Source organism: Rhea pennata, chromosome 6 (genome assembly GCF_028389875.1).
Source record: "Rhea pennata isolate bPtePen1 chromosome 6, bPtePen1.pri, whole genome shotgun sequence".
Taxonomy (NCBI): domain Eukaryota; kingdom Metazoa; phylum Chordata; class Aves; order Rheiformes; family Rheidae; genus Rhea; species Rhea pennata.
In genome coordinates, this window is record NC_084668.1 from 1,433,355 (window position 1) to 1,446,568 (window position 13,214).

Sequence of the window (13,214 nt, forward strand, 5' to 3'; positions counted from 1 at the left end):
TGACGGCAAACCCCCGGTCGCGGCACGCTTGTGCGGGGGCATCGCCCGCGCGGGGCGGGTAACGGGGACGCTGGGGAGCCGCGGCGCGGGCACGGCTCGCCCCCGCGGAGGGGAGCGCGGCACGGCGGCACCGCAGCTCCGTCCTCCTCGAGCCGGGCTGTTCCTATAGCAACCGGGAGCGATGCGCTGGGATCCGGCACGCGTCTCCGCTTCGCGCGTCTCCGCTCCTGCTCCTATCCCCCCTGCGGGCGCGGGGGCGGTGGTGTCTTGGAGCAGGAACCCAGCGGTCCCGCGAGCGGTCCCGCGCGCGCGTCTCCTGGGTCCCAAGGTGGAGCGACTCAAAATAGCTCAAAGATTTTTGCCAGCTTCACGTGAAGGTGCTTGATGCTGAGCTAATAATCCATTTTCAAAAGGGAAAAGTAAAAATGCTTATTAAATGGCAAGGTCCTGACCATGAGGATGCTTGAAATAGCGAGTGCAGAATCAGTGATGGGTGGTAAGTGCAAACCCATCATTTTATTGGCTTTTACAGAAAGCACTGGGACTGTAACGTTGGCACCGAGGCAACAGCTGCTGTCCCAAGTGGGTCCTTTATTGCTCTGCTTCATCGCTTTCTTGCATGTTAATGGTAGATGTATACCACGACTGTTCTTCTAGAGTCTTTTTTCTTTAAAGAATCCTTCCCTACTTTTTGTAGTGTTTGAAATATGTTTTGTTAGCATTACTGCAGTAATGCCGATAGTGTACAGCCTACCCGTTACAAGGTGTGCCAGATGTGGAGCCATGTTTCCGATAAATCACCATTCCTCCTCCTCAACAGACAGAGGAAAATGCATGCTGTATAACTACAACTGGTTTTCCTCAAAGCTGATGTCTAATGTAAAACAGGTACTTAAAGTATATGTATAGAAGCAATTGGTTTCTGTCACTTTTCTTGCTTTTATCTGCTGCCCTTGTCATCTTTATTTTTTTTTTAAGTAAGGGGGGGGGGAAATAATCCTTACAATTCTTTTCCTAGTTTAATATTTATTGCTTTTTCTTGTGAAAGTTTCTCCTTATGTCTCTGCAGTTTCTCCTTATTCCTCTCCTAGCAAACATGAGTAAGGAAGGGAAAAGTCTGTTTTCAGAGAGAACTAGAGATGCTTGGCATTGCAGAAGAAAAAAGCAGAGGAGGTGGCTACGGCCGAAACTGTTTGTAACAAACGCTACTGTTACCACGCTTCCTCCTGCTTTAAATACCTAGAAATTGCTTCTGTGTTTTAAATATTGGGTAAGCCGCTTTGGCCAAAGGAGGCAAAGAGGCGCTGGAAGCGTTGGCCCGTGGATGTCTCACCTCGAGCCCGTCCTGCTCCTCCTGCTGCGGGAGTCTGGTCCTTCAGAAGATGAGCTCCTCCTGCAAGGCGGCGATGCCGGCCGCAGAATCCCTTCTGCCGAGTCTCTTGGTCATGCTTGATATTGTACCTGGCCAATATTGCATCTTACTATTGAAGGAGTTATCTTAAAAGACCTTCCAACATATCCTAGGGCTGGTATGAGAATGGGATTTCTTTCCCTTGCAGGTCAGGGCTGTTGTGCTGGGAGCCACGATTTTCCTCTCTTCTGTCAAGAGTTCACAGCTCACTTGTAACTTGAAGAGGTCATAGGAAAAAGATATTTTCGGAGCACTTTTTGTGCATAAAACTGCAAGCTTGCTGACAACATTGGGTACCATTGCTTGGCCTCCAGCTCTGGAAGAGCCTGTAGGGCCTGTGTTGCACCTACCACTCTGGTGCAGATGTTCTGGATACCCTAGGGTGCCTTGAAATGGCATGTGAATTACCTGGAAATATCTAACCAGCCTCAGCTGTGTGACATGAATGACCAAGGCAAATAAATTTTTCCAAATTAGCACAATTTAAGTGCTTGTGGCAGTAGGAATTTTTTGTGCAGTTGACCATGTTCAGACACATTCATGTGTATCAACTTCTGTGCGAAGTTAACTCCTTATTGGTGATAACTGATGTGTGGACTTGCGTGGCAAAGGTGAAGCTACATCTTTCCTACTTAATACCATCTGGAAAGGTAAGGGGATTTTTGTTTTTATTTTTCCTGTGATCGCAGTGCTGCTCTCTAGTTAAAATGAAGGCTATTCCATCACCTGGCCATTTAACTGAAGCTGTGGTTTTGTCATTTAGGGGTGCTCACTGTTACGTTGTATGACAAAAACCAGTAGCATGTAATGGTGATGAAGCACCCTGCTTCCTGCTGAGAAACAAAAGTGCAGGTCTCAGGTGGAAAAGCTATTAGGTTATGCAATTTTAAAAAAAACTATATTTGCTAATTAGACTCATCTGTAAGCTCGAACTCAGGGGATTAGTTATCTAGCACATTTAACACTGCTCGTTGTCCTGATGCCTTGTCCTTTTTCCCTGTATTCACAAATGTTTTACTGCATCAGGAAAAACCTGTCTCTATAGAAACAGGCTCTGTGGTTTGCTGAAATCATTTCTTAAGTGTTTCATTTAGTAAATGCTCTTAAATTTGAGGAGAAGAGAACTATGAGGAATAGTGAATGATTAGTTATGAAAATCTCAAATATATGAATTAAGGGATTGTTTTATCCTGATGGATGGAAAAAAATGGAAGAAAACTTAGGACAGGTTTTTTTATATATATATGTGTGTGTGTGTATATTTATATATTTATATATATATATATATTTGTCAACTCCTTATTCTACTTGAAAGAATGAAAATGTTCCAATAACTCTTCAGCCAACAGTGGCCATCTCAGATATGCAAAGTTTAATGGGCAATAATTTTAAAAGGACAAATTATTTTAAAAGGACAAATTATCCTAACCAGTGTTAGTTGCTTCAGATTTATCTCCCTGCTGTCGATTCTTTCCCTCTCTGAAGACAATAGCTCAAGGTTTCTTTCATTAAATCCTCTACTCTGTTTATTATAACTCAAGTTATTTGAGTAGTATCTATTAAAGGCTTCAAGCTCAATCCCCTTTAGATGCTCTAATTTACTTCCACGTAGACTTCATTTCTCACTTTTTTGGGGGGGGGGGTGTGATTGGTTTTAACATTTACATTAGGCATTAGATATGTCATGTTTTGAACGCTCACAGAAATAGGCTAGGGCAGAACCAGTCCTAGGAAAAGTGAAAGCTCGGTCTCCTTCGGGTTTGTCCCCAGGCCATCCCAGCTGTCCTGTCTCCCACAGCTGGCACCGGTACCACCACCTTGCACCGTGGCCGGCCTCGTCCCTCCTGCCTCTGAGCAGCTGCAGTGCCCGTGGGCTTGGGCAGAGAGGTGGTTAATGCTGGACTCCTCAGGTCGAGTTGGAGCTAGTCAGCACGTCAAACCTTGGAGTGGGCTTGTTGGGTGAGCATGTATCACAAACAACTCAAAGCAGCTTGGTGGTCGTGTCAGTCTTGGGTGCATTGCACTTTGGTAGAAAGGGAAGCTGATGGAGAAAATCTACCAGGCTTTTTAGAAAAAGCTTAACTTCTTTGATCTTCACTGTTCTTGTACCCCAAAAGAGAGGGAAAGGGCTTCAAAATCTCAATAGGGAAAACAAGAAATATTACAGCAATGGAGTTACGCTATGCAGGCGATAAAGCTTTTGGCGATAAGGCTGTATGATGCTGCTCCTGGTCTGCAGGGCTGAGGAGCTGAGAGCACGTCAGGGCCACACTTCTCTTCACCCCTGTACTTGGAAAAAAATATTCCAACTGATTCCATGCTGCTGTTGCATTCCTTTAAATGTCATCTGAACCAAAATGAATCCCTCCTGGAGAGCCTATGGGTGTACAGGGTTGGTGGGAGCAACGGGAAGTTGTGCTGCTTGGACCATCGCTAGCTTCTGTAGGGTCTTCTCCAGAATTAGGCTTTCTGCTAACTTCATCTCTAGCAAGGGAGGAGCAGTGGTTCCACAAAGTGATTGTGTTTTTCTGGAAAACATTTGATTAGTATTTCCTTTCTACATGCTTTATGATCAGGTGACATATGAATACAAACTTCTTTGGGTTTCCAGAATGTTAAAAGACTGAGCTGACTATGTTTTGGTTTAGATTAATCATTTTTAGGGCATACTATTGTAAGTAATTATAGACTCCACAGGCATTTATCATAATTTTTTATTTTCAAGAAACCCTGGGGGAAAAAAGTTAATGCACTATTCTAGCCATTACAGTAGCGGGTGTTGTGTGGGTAGTTCGTTTACGAAACAGTAGCGGTATCTTTAATAGCATGATGAAAATTGAAATAAAAACCAGTTTCTGCTGCTGCTGCAGATGACTAAATTAGTCTTTACTTGCTATCTTGTCTTCTGCAGAAAACAAGATCTTATGGGAAAACTTTTAATTTATTAGCAATATTGTCTAGAAGAAACCAGGTGCTAAATATTTACAGCTATTATGAAAGGTCACTTCAGAAATTTATTTGATCTTAAAGTTGTGGTATTTGGTCTCTTTTAGTTGGAGTGATGCAAGTCCCTCAGTCTTTGGGTTCTTGAGCAGGAATCAAAAATAGACGTGCATCTCGGATCCTATCTATGAAGTGTTTTCAGCGAAGCTTTTCCCACTTTTTCATCCCAAGGAAAAGGACTCCATAGAATGGCTAAAATAGGAACAATTTTTATTTGTAATGTTAATCTGAAATGCATGTCGAAGCAGCACCGCTGTGCAGGGTGGGCGCGAGGAGGCCCTGGCCAACGGGGTCACTGGTGGCTTTTAGAGGCTGGTGTTGGAGGGCTGCGCTCACCCCCCGGAGCGGAGACCCCTCGTCTTTCCCGGGGTAAGGAATAAAGGCAGTCGCTTCTCTTCCGTCTCGGTTCTGCCGAGAGCGCGGTGCTCGTGCTGTGTCCCGCGGCTCCCTGAACCTTCTGCTGTGTCCTGGGGCTCCGTCGGGGCGCTCTGCACCCCGGTGGTGTTATTTCTCAGGGCACTTTTAGGGAGGTGAAATGGGCAGGCAAACCCAACCTCGTGTTTACTTGCAAGAAAACAAACACAACCTTTCTTTTCCTGGGGGGGGGGGGGGAATACATGTTTCAATTAGAGCTGGAAAAGAAAACTACTGCTTTTTGAGTGCTTTGCTTTGAAATTTCTAGAAAAGACTGAAGATAATTGAGAAAATACCGAACCCAGGAACTTCCAAGCCTCCCTTTCTTTGCGGGGCGCCGAGCGGCGCCTGCCAAGTGGTCTGAAAGCGCTCTGGACCACTTCTTGAACCACTGCTGTCCTCCTAGGAAGGTGAGTCGGTGTTCGCTGATCATCACGTCACCTCGCCGATCCGTGGCTGACGGGGCATTGGGAGGGCACCTTTCCTGCACTGGGAATGGTCTCGCTTCCCAGCAAGTGCCAGTTGCTTGGGGTCGCAGCATTTCCCATCTGGCCAGAGCTCCTGGGCAGCCTTGGCCCCTCCACCCATCCTTCCTTCTAGCAGCAACCCCGCAGCCTCTGTCTGCTTGCACAGAAAATATTTCAAGAGGTGATATGAAATTTCTTCTATTTAGAAACTGTACTTATCTATCAGAATAATTTACCAAGAGAAAATTACCTTTGCTATTGGACTTGCATCTACGTTTCCGTCCTGCAATGATCCGGCTTGTTGCCATCCCATCACCCCGCTTTGCGAGGTCGAAGAGCCCTTCGTAGGTGGTGAGCTCCTCGCCTCTCCTTGGATGAGATCTGGGAGTCGCCCGCGATAAAGCAGGCACTTCTGAAATCGGAAATTGTTCTTACAGCTTTCATCTGACCCCTTCCCAGATTTTTCCATCCTGTTAGAAATATGGTCTTTGCTCTAAGACAAAAACTTGGATCTTTTTCACTCTAAAAATCTAAGCTTGTTCTCTGTAAATGAAGGATATAATCCTGCCTCTCTTTGTAACCTCTGAGTCTTGCTTAGTCTACGTGGTGCAAAGCAGATGAGGTTTAGCCTGCAACGACAGCTTCTGCCTGGTTTTTAACCTTTCAGAGTTCCTAAATCTTATATAATTTACACATAATAAAAGTACATGCTAACTGTTGCTACTCCCAATTTTTCTCCGATCCACAGGCGAACTCCCATGGATTAGATTCATCACCAGCGCTAAACCTCGACCTTGCAGTTCCTTAGTCCAGCTGGCCTATTCTCAAAGACAACTTAAAGCTGGGGTAAGTAACGGCACGGTGAGTCAGTATTAACCCACTATGCCAGTATCTGTTTAACACGGCTGAATGGACGTTGCTCACTGGTCTAAAAGCCCCTTCCTTGTCGAACGCCCGAGCGTTTTATTGTATTATGTATTCTGCTCCATGGCACTGAAATACTTTTTTAAAAAACAGTATTTCCCTAACAAAGTGATTTATTGGCCAATTGTTTCCTCGTCTGCCACAGAAAATGTTAACACCTGTTTAGATTTTTCATTTGCTGAAGAGGAGCTTGTCCTTCACGCTTTCTAAGGAGCTTTTATGTGCTTGTGCACTTAGGTGTGCTGCAGTTAGGCTCCCAAGTCTTAAAATTTCTCCAAGGATTTTGTAATTCAAGGATTACATAACATAGTTTATTAAACTCTTCTGCTGATCTCTTTCAAAATATTTTAAAATTCAAATTTTCAAAAAGATTCCAAAACACCAGTTTTTGGACTGAAGTCCAGCTCTGTACTTCTGTGATGCAGAATCTCCTGCAAATCCTGGCTGTTCTAGGGTGAAACGACTCTGGGCAGATGCTTCTGGCTTTACAAGGTGAGGCTGCATAGCTTAAATATTTTATCCCTCTTGAGTTCTTCAGTGCATTGCTATCTTCAGGGAAATAAAGATTAGTCTTTTCAGAAAATCACAGTATTTCAAGGAAGATGTGTTCTTCAGTTGCCACCTCCCTGATATACTTTTATTTTTCTTCTTAAAAAAAAACCCTACTTTGAGATATCCCATAAGGAATAAACGTGTGTGTGTGGGGGGGGGGGTCCTCTTCCTTGAACGTTAGCATATGCAAAATTGCATGATTTTTATATTAGACTAGGTCCCTAAATAGCTTTAACTTCAAGCTGGGTTCTTAACCTAGTGTGCTATAGTGGTTGCTCAGAGGCAATGCACCAGCTGCCGAATTTTGCTGTCTTGCTGGAAAGGTAATCAATGGATACACTGTCAGAGTTGCAGGAGGTTAGGCTTTTGCCTCAATTACCCTCATTTGCTGGTTTTCCCCACAATCCTTATGACTGCTGCTGTTGTGGCTTACTATGTTCCTGTGAATATTCTTCTGTATCCTCTGTTTTAGGTAGAATTTCAGTAGAAACTTCTAAAATTGCATTAGTCAGAACTACACAAGTCTCTCCTCTTTTGTGATAATATCCTAATAGCAAAAATAGTCTCCTCGTTTTCAGAGGAAATCCAAGCTTTTTTTAAAAGTTTTTTCTAAATGTGTGATCCATTCAGAAAAGTAAGGAACTTCATGAGATCTCATTTTCCTTAATGGCAGAGAGACTCTCTCCAGTCTAAGTAATTTGCATCCGTTTCTCACATCTAGAATTTAGTGTTAAATTAACAGGGGGCAGGAGGAAGGGAAGATTCATAATTCGTTCCACCCCCGGGACAGCCGACCGCGGTTAGACTTGCTCGGGCAGCTTGGTGGTGACGTGGAGGCCGTTCTGCTTTCCCTGAGGAATTCCAGCGCTGCGCTCACAGCACTACTGGAAACTAATGGGCACATCAGCGGGGAGCTGACGTTTCGTCAGACGTGTCGTCTTCTGCAGAACTGTCTGCTGATGTGGCAGCTCCGATGTCAAATGCAAACCAGGAGTTTAGCCTTGTATCACACATGCTTCTGTTGTGTTCCTATCTGCCAAAACATTTCAGACTGGTGTATACTGGGCTGATGTTGGACATCTGTCAAAAACTAGATATGTATGTAATCATGCAGCTCACTACTGCCATCTAATAAGTACAATTTAAAAAATTCTAGAGTAGAAAAAATGCAGCTTCAGAGACTGGGGACAAAGTTGTCAAAAATTTCTTTGACATAAATCCAGCACTACTTTAATGACATTTTATGCTTTTAAGTTGTCTGAACTGTAGGATGCATGGGTGCCTCCCACTTGCACTAGCCAAACTATTTTTGCATAGTCTCATTGCAAATGTGTACAATATAATTGAAAGTGTTTTTAAAACATGTATTTAAAGGAAAAAAGAGCAGTGCTCAGACAAGTGTCTCTCCCTGCCTCAGGGGATCTAATCTGAAAGTGGAAGTGGAATCTCACCAAATCTGAGGTTGCTTTATGAAGGGTTTGGGTTTGCTATTTGACTAAAATCAAGGGTTAGGGCAAAGTTAAAGCTTGAGTCTACACTGGATTTTTCACTTCCCTAAGTGGGCAACTGCGTGGGTTTTCGGTTTATGACTCAGCTCCTTTTCTGAACATCCACAGCTGTATCTGAACGTGTCCAGGAGAAAGCAGGGGTCAAGCTGTAGTGACTCCCTCTCGGACTTCAGAGGGTACAAGCTGGCAAAGGCAGTAACTTCCTTTCTTATGCTGCATGAATTTCCAAAAGCAGACATCTCAAAAGGCAGGTATCTAAAGGCAATGGGAAGAGAGATTCTTTATAGCAGAGATGCAGCTTCTTAGATTGGTACTCTGATTTGATGTGCCCCAGTATATTCGGAGATTGTTTAAATTGCCTATTACAGCTGGACCACATACTTCATTTTATTAGGTCATGCCACCAAATCTTTATAAGCAAGTATGTTATCCCAGTATGTTCTTACATACAGCTATACATTTTCTTGTAATGTCAGGTGAGGACTAATACAAGCTGATTACCAAGGAAAGGGGCTTCACATTGTTCCTGTCCCAAAGTGGTAAGTGTGTACGTGTGTGTGTGTTTACATACACACAGTTTTCTCTGCTTTAGATGATAAACAAAATCAAGTTATGACCTCATTATATTCAGTGGCCATCGTGTTCCCTGGCAACAAGCTTTAACCCATTTCCTAATGGTATTTCTCTGCAATTCATTTTGAACAACAGAGTGAGTCCTCATGCATGCTGGAATAACTGAAAACGTAGCCTATGCCACAACTGGCATTTATTGTGTCCAGGATCGTTGATTCCACATATTTGGACTTTCTATGCATGTGGCACAACATATAATTCAATTAAACACTATCACTCTGTTCATTTCAAAGACATGAAGCTACAAAGAATCCAATTAAATTCTCAGGACAAATTAAATAGACCTTATGTGTACTGTTTGATCTCAAATTTTCTTTTCCTTTTAAAAGAAGGACCTGTATCTTAACCCAGACCTTGCTGTCCTTGAACTCTTCAGTGTTAATTTGTCCATGACAGCACTAAGCTTTGTTTCCATAGGAATGGCAATTTTTAGGAATGAGCCAGATAGCTGCCTAGGAATTTTAAGGGGGTGGAGGACTGAAACAAAGTCATGAAAGTGTCTAAAAACTAGCAGCAAAATTCAGGTGTGAGTAGTGGCGTTAACGGCTTTCTCAGCTTGTAGGTTGTGTCCTACAGAAGTTGATGTCTTGGTGAAATGAGTGCAGAAGTGTGCATTTTCCACAGATTTTCATCTTTAGTTGGTTAAGAGCTATTAACTGAACCTGTGACCAAGCCTGGGAACTGCATGGAGTGCTGAAGTCTTGCTGCAACCTGCATCCTGCCCCCTGTGCTTTGCACAGCTGTGTACATTTGAGGGTTGTCTTTTTTCATTTTTAATCTCAGAAAAGTCACAACACACACAAATGAAAGGTTTTCAATATGGAACAGTGTAATTTTTATTTTTCACTGAAAGAGTCTGGGTGTCCACCTTCTATAATGTCCCTATTGGACCAAATTGACCCTGTTCATACAGGTTGTCACTGATGGTGTGAGAGTTGGCTGTAGTTAAGGTCCTTCCTGAGCCTTGCATCTCCCCGACTCATCCCAGTAAGAGCTTCTGTGTTTGACAGCCTCATGTTTTCTGGTAATATATTTGATAGTGGGATTAAGGACAAAAAAAACAACCGAAAAGCCCCAGATCCTAAAAATGCACCCATCTCCTCCTCAGCCATGAACTTCACCAGGAGGACAGCCACAGCCTGCCGATCGGTCCAACTGCCTGCGCTTGGCTCTGTTTTCTTAATGCAGTTTTTCAAAGCAGCTTTAATAGGGAGTTTCTCCTCTTGGAAAAGAGGGAGACGGAAGGAAAAAAGGAGACAGCTCCCTTGGAAATCGTATACTTCCAGGGTGGCTTTGTTTCCTGGCCGCTGGCTGCATGCTGTGTCCCCGCTTACGCTGTCTGGGAGCAGGGGCTCTGCAGAAGCGGGGTCAGAAACCGCAAACAAAAGCAAAACGTATGTGAGCAAAGGCTGGAGTAGCTGCTGTAACTTACAACAAGCTGTGCTTCGTACATGCAGGCTGTGGTGTATCCTAGGGAAACTTGGAGGCAAAATGCAGAATGGAGGCCAGAAGATGCACAGAAAATAGCAGTTTCTCACTGTTGTTGTTTGGAGAAGATGAATAATTCACTCTCCAGAGCGCTCCTGGTGCACAATGAGACAGCCCCTTGGATGAGGGAGGCAAGAGGTGCATGTACCCAAAGAGCTGGTGGCCTTGGGGCTGTGCCCTACTGGTGTCTGCTGCTCCTCGAGCTCTGGCTGAGACGCAGGGTCTCCTGGGCAAGGCTTCCCACATGGAGCGTGCTGCAATGCTGTGCTGCATGCCTTCCTCAGCCTTTGGAAGTCCTCAGGGGTCCTGCTCATTGAGGCGGTGGGCTACCATCCAGAGATGTGACCTCCTTTTGGTCTGCGCCCCACGGCCACCACGAGGTTGGACCACACTGGTGAGGTGGATCTGGATGCAGCCAGCGTCTCGAAGGAGCTGAGCTGCTCCAAGCAGCTGTCTCGTGCCAGCGATGTTGCCTGGCCTTCCACCCTTGTGTCCTTGGCCCGTGTCATCGCTCGCCATCTCACACTGGTTTGTGGATAGGTGATGGGGATGCTGTGGGTGCCATGGTGCTTGGTGGGACGCGCCGCTGGTGCCCCAGCACTGCTGAGCTTTTTGCCCGGCCCCATCGCCTGCATCATGCGTTGCGGCTTTTCAGGAGCTGTCAGCCAAAAATGGATAAAGGGGCAGTGACACCCTTAGTCCTGCTAAGCCTCAGTGAAAGACAAGCTTGGATGGCTCATGATGCCCTCCGAGGACCAGATCCTGTATTTTTGTACCGGTAAATGCGGTTTTGGAGGCCGAGGATCAGGGTGTTTCCGCACAGCCGGGCGCTTGCAGAGGCCGGATGGCATCGCGGCCTCCGACACGACGCACGCGTGTTGAACAAATGCGATAAAAGCTTATTTAAAGTAACGCAATGCCGCTTCTGTCCAAACAGATCAATTCAATGGTTATTTAGCTGAAATAAATTCAATCTGGCGTTAGGGAAGCAGCAGCAGGAGCATCTAAATATAGCAGGAGCAGGCCCCGGTGTATAAGTTTTTCCGAATGCCGTGCTGTTTTCTAACAGGGCGGGAGGCGTCGTGCGTGCTCCGGGAGGGCACCGCGCCTCCCCGCTCCCGGCAGCTCTGCTGCGCTCGGCGGCACCCGGAGCACGGGCGCTGCACAGCCCCGGCCGTGAACCGCTGCCCCGCAGCCGCGGCGAGGCGAGGGGACGCCGCGGGTCGATGGGCTTTCACAGACGGCAGTTTTCCAGCTTTCTCCCCTTGGCGAGGGCTGTTCCGCAGGGGTGCCCGGCCCAGGGGCTGCCAGGTGCCCCCAGGGCTGCTGGCGGCTCTTCTTGCGTCCCGGTGCCTGCGCTCTCCTGGCTGGCGGCAGCCGAGCGTCCTCCGAAGGGAGCAGGCGCGCGTGAGCCTGCGGCTGCTGAGCAGCGCCCCGGCGTTTCGGGTATCACCCCTCTCCCCCAAATTACGCATCTTTTAAAGCCAGTGTCAGCATCTGCGTGTGTGGGTTTTTTTAATGGCTGCGTGGGCGGCACGTGGGCGTTCTGCCCTGCTGCAGACGGGCAGCGCAAGGCGCCGGGCGAGCAAACGGCGCAGCCCCGCGCGGTGCAGCCCGCACGCTTGCCGCCCTGCATTGCACACTCGCCGCCCTGCATCACACACGCTGCCCCACGTTGCATTGCACTCACTGCCCTGCGGTGCGTTGCACGCTCGCCACCCTGCCTTGCACGCTCGCCGCTGCTCCCTGCAGGGCTGCAGCTGGCCAGCGCCCGCTGCGGCCCCGCCGTCGGGCACTTTGCAGGCGTCGCAGCACGGGGGACGGGGGACGGGGTACCAGGGATGGGGAGGAGGAAGCATCTCCCCGTTAGTTTGTATCTGCAGCCCAGCTCTGCCGGAGCGCCCCGATGCACTGCTGCAAACTGCCTCGCTTGTGTCCCCTTTAGACAGACCATGCTGGTAGCATAAATGTGATTTTTCTTTTATTTTTTTTTCTTCTTCCTGATGGATGGCCTGTAAGGCTGTAAACACCAGTGGGGAGAGGCACCTCTCACTTCTCCAGCATTATTTCCCCCAGACTTGCAAAGGCAGTTCAGCGCTCATTAAAACAGTGCTATGCAAGGGACTTTTTTTTTTTTTTTTTTTTTTTTTTTTTGACTCTTTGGAAGCAGTTGATATGTTCCAAACAGCTTAAAAAAAAAAAAAAAAAAAAAAAAAAAAAAAAAAAAAAACAGCACTGTCACAGATTCATGTTTTCATCTGTGAAATCCCTTCCATTTTCTGTGAAAATCAGGTCTTTATGGAAGCAGAAACGTGGCTCAGATGCACCCTATGGTGGCTGATCTAACTAGACTAACTGAACTCTCAAATGTAGCAGTAATTTCACTAATATTTATTAGTGCATTATACTGAGGAGCAGAACATAAAGCAAAGGGATGGAACCACCTGATTTTAACAAGGAAAATACATAAATACAAGGTTTTTGGCTTCTTAAGAAATATGAGATTTGTTAATTCCCAGAGCAAGGAGCTTTATGCAAAATGCGTAGCAAGGACTGGCTTGTATATTAGCCAGAGCAGTCGACTCTAAAGCAAAAGCATTTCCAGTCCAAGCTGCAGACGTAAAGCAAGGATGTGCACCAGCGAGCCCTGGCCTCAGGGCTCCTGCCCCTCTATTCCTCTAGGTGGAATAAACTCCACCACATTTTTTATATATATATATAAAACGTACATGCAAGTCTGTGTTATGGCAGGAGTGGCCCCTCCTGGCCGCAGCGCGGCGGCGGCAGCAGCTGCCCGCGTCCCGCGGTGGGAGC